The sequence below is a fragment of the Mycteria americana genome, chromosome 9 (assembly GCF_035582795.1).
Source record: "Mycteria americana isolate JAX WOST 10 ecotype Jacksonville Zoo and Gardens chromosome 9, USCA_MyAme_1.0, whole genome shotgun sequence".
NCBI lineage: Eukaryota > Metazoa > Chordata > Aves > Ciconiiformes > Ciconiidae > Mycteria > Mycteria americana.
The window spans coordinates 22,934,006-22,952,131 of NC_134373.1; the positions used below are offsets into that span (position 1 = coordinate 22,934,006).

An 18,126-nucleotide genomic window follows, 5' to 3' on the forward strand; every position below is an offset into this window, starting at 1 on the left:
TTTCTCTTTCAATCACAGATAGAAATTATGCAAGTACAATTAAAACTGATGGAGAGAAAAATTAGTCAACCTGTGGGGAAAAAAACCTTAAGAAATGTGAATAGCTGGGGAAAGACTTGATTTAAATAAATAATTTTTTAAAAAGCACCTAATCTCTGCCCACATTCATTTTCAGTATCAATTTAATAACAATTATTTAGGGTTTAAGTCAGAATACAGGTATACATTTAATATATGTAAAGTAGATCCAATTTTATCTGTATTACTGTGTCTGTTTTCATGTTGGAAACAGAGATAAATGCTTACATTGATGTGGTTGCAAAAGGGAGATTTAGGAAAACCATTTTATGAGTAGAAATATTTTCTTCATTTCCTACTAAAAACTCATTTATTGTTAAAAATACATATCTTTGTTTTCTTTCTACATAAAAGTGCTTTTTAATGGCAATTAAAATAGTATTAATATTTTTCAGCTATCCACAACTTTCCAGGCTTTCATATTCCATCCTCACAGGTATAATAGCATATGCAGCAACGCAGAAATTTTTTCATGGGGACGTGTCAATATAATGTGACTGGAAAGATACACGCAAAATCCAAGCCATATGCAGGTGAGATCTGACGCTATATATATAATGCAGGCCGAACTAATCAGTTATGATACAGAAATACTGTATTAATATTTCTATTATTATTCAAAATTAAGCAGAGTAGTTTAGATGCTAGTGTGCTTATGAATTGCTTAACCGAGGCTTAAACATCTTTAAACATCTATATTCACTGGTAACATTGAAAGTAAGCTTATCTCTTTTGAATATCTAAAGATCTAAATCTTGTGTCCAAGAGTAAAAGGAATTGCCTGAGGAGCTCTTTAAATCCCTGACGTATTTTTTGTTGCTTGTGCACTGTGTAGCACATTTTATCTTCTGCTTTGCAAGAAGGGAAATAGCAAGCTGCAGTTGGAGTTACTCTAACAAACAAATGCAGTTTTAGTGAGATCATTTGTGGAAAACGGTTCTCCTGCCCCCACGGCTGAACGAGTTAAACTGGAAGGGGATAAGAAAATAATAGAACAAATAATTTGAAATCTGGAAAATACATCTGATAGTAAATGGCTAAAGAACTGTCTGTTGAGCTTGTCTATAAGAACTGGCTGCTCTACAGGTATTTAAGATTACTGATGGTAACGGCTCTACTTCAAACAGACAGAATGGCATCCAGTCTTCAAACACCTGCGAAGTGCAAGTCACGACACTGCTACAAAATACATTTTTCCATCCACTTCACCTGTTCTGATATTTATAATGAAGTGGCAAAAGAATGTGTTTGCAATGTAAAACTGATAATCAAATGTTGCAAGAGTCGAGCAAATCCAATGAGATTGTGCACTAAATTGTTAGTTTGATCTCTCTACAGTGTTGGCTCAATCACTGGTATCGAGACAAAAAAAGCAATACAAAAGGTGTTTTAGAAATACTCATTTTCTTTAGAACTTCTTATAGTCAACAAGAAATTGAATTCAACCTTCTGTAAACAAGTTGTATTTGTGGATAACAATTCCACTAAAATGAGAGAAAAAAACTGATATGCAAGGCTTCAGCAAGAAGTAGGAGACCACTGTTGGTGAGCCGTTGAAGAGCGTGAAAGAGTAAAAGCAGTACATTAATTCTCTTCATTCAACTCACTGTCTTGCAGCAGTGTTTTCTGTATAGCCTCTGAGCCCAGTGACGCTGCGGCTCAGTGAGGCCTTTCAGATACTGCTTCTAGGTTGCTTTGCACAGCAATTCATTTTTGCTTAAACTGAAATGGATGTGCTATAGGAAAAGCTTTAACTGGAAATTTTGACCGTTGTTTACTTTTCCAGTATTTTTTAAAGTTAGATAATTTCATAGCCATCTTCTAGTTCATTACCAGATTTTTGAAAGATCTTAATACCTCAATGATAATAGTCCACTAGTTCTGCGGCACAAGCCAATAGCAGATACACTGTGGAAGAGCAGAGGAATCACAGAGCCAGCAACACATTACCTTCTACAATTAGTAAGCAGTTTGATGCAACAGCACTTCAGAATCAGCTGAAGCTAGACCTGTAGTTCAGTAGTGGGGCTGCTGCAGCAGTGTCTCATGACACGGTGCTTCTAAGTACTGCGTATTTTGGCATGTATATTTTCTATGCTAATATTGACTCATACCATCAAAAACCATCTTGCATTGAATTTGATGTCGAATTCTTAGACCACTGTCATGGCAGAATGAGTTCACACACATGACAATTCTCCTGTAGGGTGCCATCTAAATGGCTTATCTTAAAATACAGGAGGAGCTACGGTAAAGAAAAGCCAGGACAAGGCAGACAATGTAATGCCAGAAAGAAACACCTAACTAGACAGTGTAAGTAGTGAAGTCTGATAGTACAATTTTTAAAGAACAAATTACAGCTGTTGACTAAGAGGAAGGGAAGATTAATATAAGTACACATTTTAAAAAATCCAATGAAAAATTAATTGTTTCTGACTGTTGACAGGCATTGAGGGAGTTGCTGACCTTGGCTCACTGCAGAGACAGCAGTGAAGCAGCTCCTGAGACAGCAATATTTCATGACTGACGGAAACAAGGATTGCTGGAGAAGGAAATAGGATCATTTTAATTTCACACAGATCCAATCCTCGGGAGGAAACCGTCACATTAATACAAGCATTGTGACTTTAACATGGCCCAATGCCAAGCTGGAAATATGATGCAAGAGGCTAGACTTTCTGAAGCCAATTATCGACTGTCTCCTTGCTAATCACGTCCATGAATGAAAAGTTAGCACAGTAATGCATTATATGGTATAATGTTATTTGGCAGGAAGCATGGGCAGAGGGTAAGGCCGTTCTGTTCTTCAGGATGATCTATTGTAAGTAGGATAGCAGATAAGGAACTAAAGGACTAAATGGGTCAAAAATTCTTTTCTTAGCTTTTGGAGAAAAGATGCTGGTAACAAACTGTAGTGATTTCCATTCTGTTAATACTTCCATTTGGCTATTTATATCAAGATAGGTACTAGACATTTTTCGTCCAATATGTTTATATTCAGCACGTTTGTATCCACACTTTACTTCTCTCATGGTATACCTAAAGTAAGCTGCACATTGCCATATGTATAGGATTAATGAGATTACAAATAGTATGATCACTCTGTTTCTTCAGGTGGCAATGCAGCTGTCAAAAAATGCACTGATTATGAAGCTATATCCACTTCGAACACTGAGTGGTGCTACAATATTAACTATTGCAATGCACTCTATCTTCTCCCTTGGAAACAGGTTGCACCATCTGATAAACCCCATCACTTTTCACTTATTAATTAGCTATTACAGTTATGATCCTATTACTTGTATTAAACAGTAATAATGGCTTTATTATTATTATGGGGTGTGACTAAGACTTTGTGTGAAAACGGGGACCAAATAAGTAAATTAGCTGTACTCTGTACTCATTGTCTGCGCGACTAGCACTGAGTAATCGCAGCCTAGTAGTGAATCCAGATCCCATTGCCGTAGATGTTGTTATATAAACAGATGAAAAAAGCCACAGCTGTGTGGGGATGCTTTTGAATTACCCATTTCAATTTAATGTTAACAAATTACCTATTTAATATTAATTTAGCATTCTGTGTCATAAGGAAATCTATTGGTTGTATAATGCACAGTAATTTTTAAAAGCACTGTCATTGTTAGCCAACTACATAATCATCATTATCTGGAACATGACAGACCTGTCTTGTCCTGAAGACAAACATGACCATTCCAGTAAAATTGGATACTGAAATATTACAGATTTCAACATAGCCAAGGCATTCCGAAAGCAAATGTACATCAGCACTAAAATGTCAAAATCATAAGGAAAAGAAAAAAATTGGAAACAACTAAAAAGAACATAGTAAAAAGGGGAAAAAAAATCTTTATTTGGGTTGCTTTCTGAGAGAGGAGAAAAAATAAAAACAAAATTCTCCCTCTGCATGGGATCTCTTCCAGTTTAACATTGTACTTTAAATGCATACAGAAATCTAAAGGGTTTCATTTGTAGTCACCAAAGTCAGGTAAAACTGTCTCCTGTGCTAGATTACAGCTTCTTAGAATATATGTTGTTCGGAGCAACCAGACTGAAGCTATCAAGTACTGCACGGAATAAGTGCTATTTTTAATTTTATTTATTTATTTATTCAAGATGAAAACTAGACACAGTCAAGAGGCTGGTTTCTGGCAGTCAGACAGGACAATATGGATACCATTTCATGCAGGCACCAGGTGGCTGGGGGCTTCTATCAAATCTGACACAACTTGGGGAAGGACTAAGTATGCTACAGAAACACGCGACCCACTATCTGTGCTAAAAAGGGAAGAGGAAAATGCCCTCTTAGCACCTCTTCCTCCCTGCTGTCGTTATACTGGTGCTGCATCAGGAAAAGTGACAGATTTTGGGCAAGCAAATATGAGCACAGAAGACAGATCACATAAGAACATTTTCAAATTTATGCTTGTGGATTTTGTGAATGTGTTTTTCTTAGTTCTAAGGAAGGTAAAGATTTATTTCTGAAGATGAAGAAAACAATTACTGTTACTTAGATTATTATTCTGTTGTTACAGGTATATGCTGAATTTCCATACTCTGACATCAAAACTATCCTGTGTTGCCCTTCCCTGCTCTGAAGCAGCAGGGAAGTCAAGATATTTCCAGTGACTTTTCATGGTCTTATGTTGTGCTATGACCACAGAAACTACAGTGACTAATTCATGCAGCCTTCCAGATCCACTGAGGTTCTAAGAACATCAGAGTGGGGAATTGGTGCAGGCAACGCACCCAGGCCACAGCAGGAGGCCTTCAGCAATATGAAGCACTGATGGTGAAAGTCTAGGAGGAGCCTAGGTGGGCTGGCGTTTTAACTTACGCTTAGCTGCGGTTTTGGTTGCTGCTAGCTATCCATAATGGTTTTGGATACAAGTTGTAAGAAATAGAGCTGTAGAGCATTTCATGTGCTTAGTGCATTTCAGGTGCCTATTTTCCCCTAAAATCTGCACAGAACTATTGTCTGTTGTCCACACCTGAAAGCACGGAGGACATTTTTATTGTCTAAGCAAGACGTAACAGCTCTGAGGCACTTCCTTTAGTGCCTTTAACACATAAAACACCTCTCCTCGCACTGAGCTGCAGACCCACTTATTTTTCATTGCTTGCTTTCCAGCAGATTTTCAAAAGGCATTACAATTAGCCACCAGCAGAAAAATCGGACCTAAATATTTTTAAAAGCTCATTAGGCAAATGTATAATGTTACAGCCCACGGACACCGAGGAATGACTTCCACCCTTCAGCACTGAACGTGAATGAGGAAGAGCAAAAGAGAGCGGCTATGAAGAACTACTTTGGCTTTGCGTTTACAAGAAACGAGCCCCGCAGGCGAGGGGAAGAGAACCGGCCTACGCCCGCAAAGCCCACGCCGCCGCACAAGCGGCAGCGTGAGCTGCGGGAGGCGCTGCCCGCACCCTCCGCCAGCCGAGCTGCGGGGCAGAGGCGCGCCCCTCGCCCTCCGCCCCGCTGCCCGGCTCCCCGATGCCTGCGCCCCTCGGGGCCACCAGCCCCGGCCGGCGGCCCCCACCCGCAGCGACCCGCGGCGGTCGGGGCCCCGCTCCGGCTCCCCGCGGGACTCCCAGGAGCAGCCGCCGCCGCCGCGGCCCCGGCGCTCACGGGCAGGCGGCAGCGGGGCGGCTGCCCGGGGGAAAGGCGCTGGCCAGCCGGGAAGTTTCCAGGCGGCCCCCTCCCGGCAGCGGCATCCCCCGCGGCGCCGCCGGGCGCCCGCCTCCGCGCCGCGCTCACGGCCGGGCAGCCCCCGCCCCAGGGCACCGGCCCCCTCTCCGCCGGGCGCCGCCGCGGCCCGGCCGCGCCCTCCGGCCCCGCCCGGCCCCGCCCGGCCCGCGGCCTCCGCGAGGGGGCGCTGCGGCGGCGGCGGGCGCGGCCGCTGGGCTGGCGGGGCCGGGCGAGGCTCCCGGGGGGCGGCGGCTGCGGAGCGGAGCGGAGGGGACGGGGAGCGGAGACGGCCCCGGCGGCTGGGAGGCGGCGGCCGCCCTGCAGCGCGGCGACAACACCTACCTGCGGCATGGGAGAAGTGAGTATTTCCCTTCCTCCGTCTTGTTCGCGGGGTTTGCCCGGACTTTGCTCTTAGCTGCCGCTCGCGAGTCCCTCTGCCCCTCCTCGCCTGGCCTCGCCCTGGAGGACGGCTGAGTAAAAGTAGGTAGTGTATTCGGTTGATTCCCTTGTCTTTCTATTGCTTTGCTCTTACCCATCACCGTGGCATCTGGGTTTTCCTTTTTTTTTTTCTTTTTTTTTTTTTTAACTGGCATTAGCATTTGGGGAGCTGTTTACTGCAAGTCTCAGGTTCTTCTGTCTCCAGCTTGTTAAATTCTCCCCTGTATGCCCACCGAGGAAAGAAAATTCAGCTCACACCAAGCTACGTCTGAAGTCCCACTTGGTATCTCTGAGACAACAAAGAAAGCGTAGTCTTAATTTGCCGTGAAAGATAGTTTGCAGCTGTGGAGGTGGAGCAGGGTGAGCTCTAGATGGAGGATTTTCCTCTGTGCCATCATGTCCCCTTGGTTGCTAAGCAGTGGTGACCACATCTGTAGAAAGATGGAAGAAGCGCACAGACAAGAGCGAGCAACAGGAAAAGCTAGGAAGAACAGCACGTTCTCATCTCGGGCAGCCTTATCTGCTGGGTATTTGTGTAGAAAATAAAAACTCGATGCATTAATCGTTCTTATGCGCCTTGTTACCTTAACTCTAAACTCGCATCCCATCTCGCACTCCGGGTGGAGCAAAGTTATTTTGTTTATCCAAATTGGTTTGTCTTGACTTTTATACAAAGAGTCGTAATTTAGAAAAGCGCGCTTCATGGTGCTTTCCACGTGAGTGGTACTGCTTCAACCTCAAAAAATCTTGGTAGGAAAATGACTGATGGGAGCAACACTTACACAAAAGTACATGGTTGATTTATGAAAAGCCATGCAGTGGGAAGTTTTTCATCAAGAAAATGAATTCCAGTACACTTTTCCCCTACTTATGTACATTCAGATTTTGCTGTTTAACTTGAGGACTCCAATCTATATAGTGTTTCTTTCTTTGTTACCAAAATATCTCATTGTTTCCGGAATATATGAAAAAGACTTCTCATCTGAGTGGGATGCAAAAAGCAAAATGAAGTAGTGGAAGGGAAGATTTGATTTTTTTTTTCCTCCAGTTGAACTTGTTTTAGAGCAAATATATGCATGGGAGTTAGCAACAAAACCCCCCCAAAACCTTAGTATTTCGTAAGATGAATTACTGTAATGGCATGTTTACCATTTGATGCACCACAGCACTATTAAGGTGTGAATTTTCATATGGAATGAAAGGCAGTTCTGACACTGCCATTTTCATGTCAACAGTGTGTGTGTGGGGAAATGTCTTCTTGCTTCTAAGTGGACTGAAAATCTACTTTTTATTAGAATCTGATCAGTTGCTGCGTCGTTGTTGTTGTTTGCCGAACGCAGCTGTGGCAGCAGATAGGAAGAATCCATCCTGTATGTTGGCTCTGATCTCTCTGTGGGAAACACAGCGGCTCCTTGGCCAGTCCTGATCGAAAAGGGTGTGTCAGGGTGGGAAGGCAGAGCTCTGTTGTGTGCATCCCACACTGAGGGTCGGGGCGGTCAGAGGTGTGCTGCGAGATTTGCCAAGGGCTGGGCTGGCCATCAGCCAGTCCAAGGGGTTTAATGTCATCTTCACCCATGCTCCATCCCTGTCACCTGTCTGTGTTAGGGATTCAAGAGGATAGTTTCATCTAGGCTCTTGGGGTTTTTTTCTTTCTTACATATTTTTAAAAATACTGTGTTTTTAAGTGGTCTTCTAAAGGTGTATTTAGCTGAAATTTACATCAACACAGACTGGTTGAAAAGACAAGATTTGCGTAAATCTTAGGCATGGACATATACTTTTATATTATTCCTAAGAGACACAAAAGCAAGCATTGCCCCTTTCGTATTTAAAACATTATTCAGTGTTTGCAGCTGAAGTACAACAGAGAGAAATGGAAATGAGTGAAACAGATGTTGATTTTAAAATTACACACATTAAAAGAAATGCAAAGTGCAGATAAATAGTATGAGACATGAACAAATTCTCAGGCTTTTAAATAGATTTTGTTAATCTAAGGTTTTATTACCAGCAGTATGATATTGATATGGGCAGTTTTTGCCTTCAGTGTTTTATTTTAAAACTCGTTTCTCTTGTTTGAGGCAAAGATGATGCTTTGAGGTAATGCTGAAAAGATAAATACTTTGTTTTTCTTTGTATAAGCAAATCTAATTTATTGTTAATACATACTTACTACTAATAAGCAGTGATAGCATGTAAAAGACATTCCACCTTATTGCAGTCCAAGGAAACAGACTATCCCTGGATACAATCTTTTAAGCACATATGTCCTCATTTAATTTTTTTATAGGGACACTAAGTTGGATGCCTTCTGCAGCATGTCCTTTGGGACTGCATATGTGCATACAATCCAGAACACATGGAGAGAAAACTGGTATAATTTAATCTTCAAAAAGATTTTTCCCTCCTGTTGAAATAAATTGTAAACTCAGCCCAGGACAAGGATGTATTTATCAATAATAATCACAGATGTCACGCTCCTTGGAGAGAGTTGAGTCATTCTCAACGTTGAGTGGTTGTGCTGGTTGAAGCACTTGCGTCCAAAGCACATTGGTCTGTTACCAGGGAATACTTCCCATTAATTGTCTTGTTCCTCTTAAGGTTTTTGTCACCATTAACTAGTTGATTTCCAGATGAGAGATAAACCCTTTCTCACATTTCTAAATAGAGGTTGCGTTTTCCCATGTGATGTAATAAGTTCAGTATAAGTAGTTTTCTTAAAGTCTTGGAAGAAATCCACTGTAGAAATTCAGTAGTAAAGCAGGAGTTTAAAAGAAAAATGAAGCCATCTTGCATGCAATTGTTGCATTTTGGAAAAAAACCACAACAGAAATTTGAATATATTTTCATATGTGAGCAGGTAAGTTTAATACAGTTATGTCCACATAAGTTCCGTCAAGTTCTTTGTCAAGATTGTCTTTCTTTGAAAGTCACGCCATGAAATTTTCTTCCCTGGAGTTCAACAAGTTAAGTAATGGAAAACAACAACAATGCTCCAGCAAGCCTCTTTGAGAATATGCACTTTTGTGACATATTTGTGACAGATATTAAATGGGAGTTGCTCCTGTATCTACACATTTAGTTGATCCTCTTGGGTTATTCTGTTGACGAGATTATTGGCGTATAGATCTAGTTTATTTTCCTTTTAGCCTGAAATAGTGTCTTTCTCCGATGATGCATTTGCAGAATCATTATCCAATGTTATCCTGAACTTTTGGACATAAATTTCTTGTTTAAAATTCCCATATAGACAGAGTAACCTGAGTAACCAAGAGACGTAAAGTGTCCCTCTGTGCCCTTGCAGCGTTACCTGCTTCTGCAGATGGGTTGGAGCACATATTCTCTAGCGGCTGTTCCTTGCATCTGGGGGCTGGCAGCGCTGGGGTGCCAGAGGGACTGGTACTATGCCCAGCGTACTTGCCAGAGTATAGAGATCTGATACCATTTATGCTGCACCCCAAAACAGCAGTAGGCAGGTTGTCTCTAGTTTTGGTCTGTCTTGTGGGTATTCCTGAGAGACCGCCAAGTCTTGCTGCCTGAGTTCCTGGAAAAAGCTAGGCAAGCCTTTTGCATTTGACTCACTGTTTGGCTTTGTATCTGGACAACTATGATTTACTGTACAGATTACCCTGGTATGAACATGAGTAGATAATACAGTGAGAAGATATGGAGGAAAAATAACCAAATAGCAAACACAATCTTGAAACCCACTTTGATCTCATTTTAAGGTGCATATAACTTTACAGTACTTTTATTGGTACCTATTTACCTTGCTACAATGTCATTGACAAGGGATTTTTTGTGCCTTAAGTACGCAATTTGAAATCCTACTGGGTTCATTAATATATCTCCAGGTTTCCTGAATGTATGAAGTATGTCTTGGACTATTTACAACATCCCTGAGAAATATTGCCCAAATATTTTTACGGGGTATAAATAACTTCTAGATCAGCGGCTAGGCTATAACAGATTGTATAAAGGCTGCATCCTCCCCTTCCTGCTGCATTTGCTGCATTTCTCTTCTTTCCGTTAGTAATTCTTCGCTGTTTCACACCTCATCTTTCTTACCATAGTCAGCCTTGTGTCTCCACCCTTTCTTTCTGACTTACTGTCACGCTGCTGCCTCCACCCGTTGGGATGATTGCCCTCCCGGGTTAGACACAGTTGTGCAGCTTTCCTGCTGGCAGTTTAAATGCAGGTGTAGAGGAAATGTTTGATATTTGATCGGATAGCAGCCAGGAGGGAGCTTTTTGTTTCTAGTACCCAAATGCTTAATTATTGTGTGTATACTTCTTGGCCATCTGGCTTGATCAACTAGCATGCAAATACTTTATAATAATGAGAAATGTGCCTTCTGAGCAGCTGGCCAGCCAGCGAGGAAATGTTTGTTTTGGAGGTCTGCCACCTAGCAGGGACTTGTGCTTCTTTGCCGTAAACCCATCAGTGGCTTCTCTGGTACCTGCTGCCTGGGAGCTGCACATTTCCTCAGCATTGAGGTTGTGGTCGGCCAGCAAGTGGTGTGTTTTTCTGTGCTTGCTCAGCTCTTGCATCTCCATCGTGGTTCTATCTGGGAACCCTTCTCTTACAGCAGGGTTTATATTCAGGCAGAAAACCTCCAAGGAATTGAAATAAATTTGATTATTTGAAGATATGCAGTATCTTCAGAGTTTTTAATATGTATAGCCAGATTAATCGGTACAGTCAGAGGCAGAGGAAAGCAGTTACAATATATTGTGTAGCTACAATGTGTTTGTAAAGGCTTTGCAGCGTTTTGTTGAAAAAACTTCTGATTTGCTATAAGTTTTACTGGATTTATTTATCTGGTGCACAGGGTGTTTTAAAATTTTTTTTTTTTTCCTAACTGGATAGCTGGTGGAGGAAGGGGAGGGTCATTATTCAGGAGCTGAATTTACTGGTTAGAGTACTTCTAGGTTTGCTTGTCTTTGAATACATATAGGCCAACTGAGGAAAGAGAAAGGAGAGAGTGGGGCTCTAAAAACAGTCACAGTGAGGTGATACTTACTGAGGAAAATAATACGTGGAGGCACTGCTTAGGTAAACATTGCTATAGAAAGAGCAGTGGGGATGAAGAAACTTTATATTTGGAGTCATCTCATGTTAAAGGTGCCACGAAGGTGACTGCCTTCCTTACCAATCCATCAAAACCTGAGAGATCTTTATTTAAAATAGAGCCCTCCGGTTCAGCACAGTCAGAGGGATCTTGTCCAGGAATAGAGCCACTTATTGGGTAGGAGACACTGATTTTCATGGTGTAATCTATTTTTTCTTGTCTCCTCTCCCAGAAAAAATACCATTTCTTTTCTGTACAGTACTTCTGTCTTGGGACCTGGACTCCAGCTTTTGTGTAGAGCAGTGGTGGTGATGGCTTGTGCTGAACTTGTGTTGATCTCACGGTCTGTGTTAGAGGATATAAGATAGTAGCTTGCTTGACCTCTGCCTGCAGTCAGTCCTGTCACTGTTGGATTCAAAATTCTTGATCAACACAGCCTGTATTTCCTCTGTAGCCTGTGCATGAGATTTCAAAGGACATAACTACAGGACATAGTGGTCCATTGTGTTAGATAATTTTGAGCTCTATATTTTATACCACATTTATTAAGAAAAATACAATAATTAACTTACATTTGGATTCAATTATAGATCCTAATTCTTGGAAGCTTATTTTTCTGTTTGCAGGCTAACTGATATATTTTTAAGAAGGATTTACTATATTTTCACATGTTAAAAAGAGTATACACCTCTTTTTACAAAAAGAAACCTCAACTTACTTTCAAGTTATTCACTTCATTAATAACATGACCCTCAGTTTTAGGTGGGAAAAGATATTTCAGAATTAGGGTGACGCCTTGGAGGACTTTTAAAGAATATGTAAGTAAAACCAACAAGAATTGTTATGGTTTTTTACCTTTATAATCTTAAAGACTTAAATCTATTGTATGTCCTTCAAGTGATGTATCAATTTTCAGTTCTTTTTTGTAAGACGAAGACTGTCACAGAGAAGACGTGATTTAAAGCTTTCAGGGTGTAGATACTTGTGGTTAATACTTAATGATGTTTCAGAGATGATATTTAATGATATTTTGTAGCAGTTTCTGTGGCTTAAAAAAGATTATTTTGTTAATTAGATTTAATAAATTGAATGAAAGAAGAGTCCATTTGTCTGGAGCACCAAATAGCCATGATCACTTATTTTGTCTTTCTTTCTTTCACTCTCCTTCCGTCTCCCAATCCCTAGAGGCACATTTTATTTTCATCTGGCTGCATCTTTGTCCTTTCACTGAATTCAAGCAGAGTTTTTTCCTTCCATGTAGTGATGATGTATTACTTCATGGATGATGAAAAGGAATAAAATAATGACTTCCAGAGGCTTTGCTGCACTAAGTAAACAGAGATTGGATTTGTGATGATCTACACTTACTAGCAAAAGTATCTGCGTTTATTTTATTTCTAAATAATCACAGTGGTTTTCTGTTCAGGGGTAAGACACACTGTTCTCATGAAACATGTGCACCAATATATCCGTGACGATAATTTAGAGAAGTTCAGAAGCTTGAAATGGACTTTGGTGAAGCTCTACAAAACTAAGAATGCCTCTTGTTTTCTGCTGTAGAAAGTTGATTCAATTCTCGACGAAGTCTTCAGACACTTGCTTTCCGAGAAGTTTTATCTATCATGAAAAGCGAGTACAGAAATTATTGTAGCCTTGTGCTTTTCCACCTTTTGTTTTGTGGATTCCAAAAATTTTCCAGAGCCTTTCAGAAATACTGCTTTTCTAGATTGTTGTAAATTATGCACTTTCTGCTGCATAATGCTTTACTTACTTTTTATGGATTTCCTTGAGTTGTACGCAGGGCCAAATGGACCAGTGGCCCACAAGATTCAAATAATTAATAATTTAAAGGCATGCAGAGGGTGAGAGAGTGTTTCTATTAATCTAAAAAAATTGCTTTGACAACTCTAAGATGACAAATCATAGGAATTACTTTAAAATTAAATAGTACTGCATGGATACGCTGAGCAATTATCTCCTAATTTTGCTGAGGAACATAGATATAGAAGTAGGGTGTTTTGTACTGAAACCAAAGTCACTCTATTCTAGAAATGAATCTCAAGTTCTTATATTGTAAAGTGTTTTTTAGGGTTTGTGTTTTGGGGTGTGGTTTTTTTGTGGTTGTTTGTTTGGTTGGTGGGTTTTTTGTTTTTGTTTTTTTTTTTTTTTTTTTTAAAACAGCCTCTGAACCATACCATTAGCTTTCACTGTAAGAGAAAAGTAAATAAGTAAATTTGTAGTTCTTGGGAGAGTGATGACTGTTTTGTTTTTTAGAGAAATGGTTGACGGTGTGGCAACTGAATCACAGAGGCAGATAAAACAGAAGGCAAATGACATGAAGCATTTATAAGCCTCAGAACAGCAACTCCTATTCTTTTAAGCAAATGCCATCATTTCTAGGGCCAAACGCAGGTGTATTGTACGTTTGAGAGCAGTACTGATATATTTTTCTTTTTCTCAAGCTTTTACATTGTTAAAACGTTTATGTTAAAACTCTAGAAGCGGGACAAGGGTGTCCAACAAGGACACTAGTTGCTATTCCATTTGTGTTTGTTGTTTATGAGGATTCTAGTCCAGCTCAAATGGAAATAATAAATAAGGATGATCTTTAAGTTTTTCTGTTTAGAATCTGTCCCTGTTCAGTCAGATTGAGGACAATGTTCCTCCAATCTTTGGACGAATGTGTCAAATGACAGTAGCTTGGTACTTTGTAAGTAATTTAAGAAATGTAAGTGTGTTTACCAGCAAATGAGCTAGCCACAAAACCCACTGCCTTTTTCATGGTTTTGCCTTACGGGTACGTGTGCTCATAGGTATTTTTTAGAAGGAGATGGGTGTTTAATTTTGGGAGTTGAAGAAGTCTCTGGCAACTGATTTTCTAAAAGTGGTGGTATTGTTTTAGTGCTGTTCTTCTAGTTTCTTATGCAGTGTGAATTTTCTGGATCTTTTCAAAAAATTGTATCATTCTCTTTATACTGGTTCTTTACTCACTTTTAATTGTAGAAAGCTGTATGTGAATTTGAAGATACTCAGAAGTTTCTTTTTTTCTTAAGCTCATGGAGCTGTTTTTTGGCTAAACTATAAAATACACAGATAAAAAGAAACACGTACACTTGCACCTCATCTGGGGTTCTAAGAGATGCAAGGAAGTGAGGGGGAAGGAAATGCAGGCACAGACTAATAGGCTATTCCCCTCTCCTGATGAGTACTTGATTAAATTATTTATTCCTACTGTATGACTGGGAAGGAAGGAACACGGAAGGTTTTGAAGCTGAGTGTCATTCCACAGTGCTGATAAAGTACAGTGGCTCTGGTGGTCTGGTCTGAAGCAGCTGCTTTCTTTTTGCCTGAAAAAGAAAATGGTGGTGAATTAAGTAAAAAAAGGAAATTACTTTTTCAAACCAACTGCTGCACTTTATATAGTGCTTTTTTAAAAAATGTTTTCTGTGAATGTCTTGCAGTTGTGTTTTAATTATATTGCAGTTGCGCAATATAATCACTGCTTTCTGCAGCAAGGTAGCACTTCAGGGCAAAGACTCCCTTGTTTCTAGGGAGCTATGTACTACTGCATGCGTATTAAGAAAAGTTGTGTGCCTACATCAAGGAACAATAGATTAGTCCATGTACCAAATAACACTTTGGTTTTTGGTCGGTTTGGGGTTTTTTTTTACATGGCCATTTAAAAAGGTGTCTTCAATCCACCGGGGCAGCAGAGAAACGTGGGGTTGAGTTTTGGCACTTCTCATTCTGAATTTGACACCGTTTATTTTCTTCTGCATACAAAATTTATAAATGTGCATACGAATTAAGCAGTGGTAGTCAATACAGGAAACTTTAGCCAATAATACAATACTTTGATGTCCAGATGCATGATGGCAAATGCTATGTTGCTGAACCTTCTGAAGTGTATGTTTGAAATCTTCACAGATGAATGAGTTTTTAAAAGCTGTTTATAATACAAGTATTTAATTTTAAAAATATTTTCATATGAAGAAAGCATATTATGATATCTAATAGTTTCCTTCAAATTTCGTGTTTGAATCCACCCAAGAGCTTTTGTGTATATGCAGTTTGCCCTCTGCTCTCTCAGTTTTGATGTAGGGGTTGGGGAGGAGATACGGCCTCTCAAGCCCTTCTCATTCCTTCAAATGTTGCAAAAAAAGCCCTCAAATTGCTTGTTTTACTCCACGATTACTCCAGACTTTATAGCGAGACCCTTTCATTCAATTGCATATTTGCCTTAAGGTGATTCCAGAGCCTCCCTTAAACTGACAAAATTGCATGAAGAATGAATTTGATCCAGTATTATGGAATGAGCTACCTGTCATCTTACCAGTAATCCTTTACCTGGATTATCATTTTATGTTCTTCTAAATCATCAGTTTTTTAAAGGCACGTTGTGATCAGTTGCAAATCTGAGTTGGAAGAATTGGAGGAATGTCTGTCCCCTATATTCTTATGACTACTTTTGGTTACCGTTGCTGTAGGTATATTTTCAAAGATCAGCCTGTAGGTTGCCCATATTCATCTGGTGCTTTGTGCTGCAAAGTAAATGGTTAACAGGTGTTATTTCCAGAAGTATTCCTAATGGCTCTAGATTTGGTAATGAACAATCACTGATAACTGTCAGGGAAATCAAGTTGGATATTTCCTTTGCTGATGGCGCTGTATTAATAAAAGTGGGACTCTGTGAAGTGCTTTCACATGTGTGAGGTGGGGCCTGTAATGATCAAAAGGGTATTTACCTCTCTGTATTGGAGACAGGGACATCTTTCAGGTAGGGACAGGCAGATAGGCCTCTCATCATAGACAGGCAGGGACATCTTTCACTGGATCAGGTTGCTTAAAGCCCCGTCCAACCTGACTTGTTGCACCACGCCAAGTGCCAGGTGGGCTTCTTCAGAAGGGTTGTGAATCGCTGGGTTCAAGGCAGGGGAAATTGGTGATTCCACGCCAGTAGATGGTTCTGTGACTTCTGAATAGGTATTATTGGCAGACACGTCTCTATGGTTTTTTCTTCTACCAGATGGCACACCCTGATAATACAAGGTGAACTTGGCAGATTTTTTTAATGTAGTCACGCAGCTGATACAATGATTGCAAACATTTTGAATATTTCAGAATTTATCAAGAGGTAGGTCAATAAACGTATCAACTTTGTCTCCTTAGTCTTAATCATTGAATTTTTGAGCATATTTGGCTCAAATAGCTCCACTAGCATGGATATCTCTCATACTAGTACAAGGTGAAAAAAAATTTTTCTTTTGAATTCTTTTTGTGTTGTCAATGACCAGAAGAGTGGATTGCATGAGAACAATACATTTATCTTTGTCTACAGATTATCATGAAATAGCTCATAGAAATTGATCCTTTTCTTGCTGATCTTCAAGAATCTTTTATCCTTAATTGCTGAAAGTTGTTTCTCATTACACATAGCAGTGACATCCTTCAAGTTGGACTCTGAATCAGGTAAATTGTATCAGAATGTATTTCCCTGGTTTGATTCTAGTATTATCAACAGTAATGCTTCATTAATAACTATCAATATTTCAATATTTTTCAATAATCCAATGTGGTATAGTGTTTTACTGCTGCCTCTTATTCATGTATCAGTGGACAATGGGTATCAGCCAGTGCAACCTTGATTTTGAAACTCTAAACTTAAATATGGAGGACAAAACATTTTCAGTGGAAAGAAAATAATTATGAAATTAAATTACTACTTCAGATTTGCATTTCCTTTTTCATTCAGCAGATTTTGTTTTCTTTTAGAGGATGCTGTCATATCTGTTTATTTGTTCATCATTTCCCTTGCAGGTGCAAGGGTAGAATTAACTTTGGGCTTTTGTTTTAGAATAACTTACTCTAATCCAGTTAATTTTTTGTTGTCCACAATTGTTGTTTAGACAATCTAGAACAGGAGTAATTTTTCAAAAGCAAGTAAATAAGAAAAGTAAATGAAAACATGAGATGTGTTTCCAACTGTCCTTCAGAGTCTTCAGTGGTGTGGGTTTTGTATTGTTTTGTGCAAGTAGAGCAAGGTTTCCTGTTGTATTCTTGCCAACTGGATGTACTGTCAGATAAATTTTAATGCAGATCTGTCTCACAGTATAGAGCCAAGTAAAATAGAAAGCCAAGAAGAAAAAGGGATGAGGGAGGACAAATACTTGAGAAAATATAAAGACTTTTGGATTCTTTATATTCCCCAGAGATTGGGGATTCCCCAGAGAAAACTACTGCCAAAGCTGCCTTGAAGTTCCATTGTTCTTGTTTACGATCACATGAATGTCTGAAAATGACTGATAAAGACTAAGTGAATTAACATTGTTTACAGAAAAGACTCGGTGGTCGTAGGGAAAAAAATTATTTTAAAAAGAATTACAACCCTGAACAAAACTGAGCAAAACAGACGGAGTGTAACAAATGCAGGGCTTATTTGATTGTGAAAGAGACCTGTGGTTATCATCCTAGTCTCACCATAACATTTTCTAACACTTGAAATTCAAGCAACCTGTTTTCCGGGTTTCTTTCACAATCTTTTTTCCCTTTGTCTTTTACTTCTGATAGAAAGCAATTCTGTAGTGAAATAGGTCTGACTGTTAGAAAGTGTAGGAAATCCAAAGGAAATGCTTCCTATCTCTTTGCTTCAGCTACTGGCATAATAGTGGAAATAGTTTGCTTAACATTTGGGTTAAAAGCAATGATGATGGGGGTGCCTGTTTTTCTTTTTTGTGATAAATTTGGCATGAGGAAAAAGGCCATCGATGCTTCCTCTCATGCCATTATGTCCACTCTAACGGCTATGCTGTTTGTAAGCTGTTACCACTCT

General features: G+C 39.7%; 1 protein-coding gene across 1 annotated transcript in view; it reads left to right on the forward strand.

The window, feature by feature from the left end:
* The first annotated feature begins 543 nt into the window (after positions 1-543).
* LOC142414276 (sodium channel protein type 2 subunit alpha-like) overlaps positions 544-18,126 on the forward strand; it is an 82,686-nt gene continuing 65,103 nt past the window's right edge. The window contains exon 1 of the mRNA XM_075511288.1: positions 544-611. The gene's annotated coding sequence lies outside the window, so the exon portion shown is untranslated. The remainder of the gene's footprint in view (positions 612-18,126) is intronic.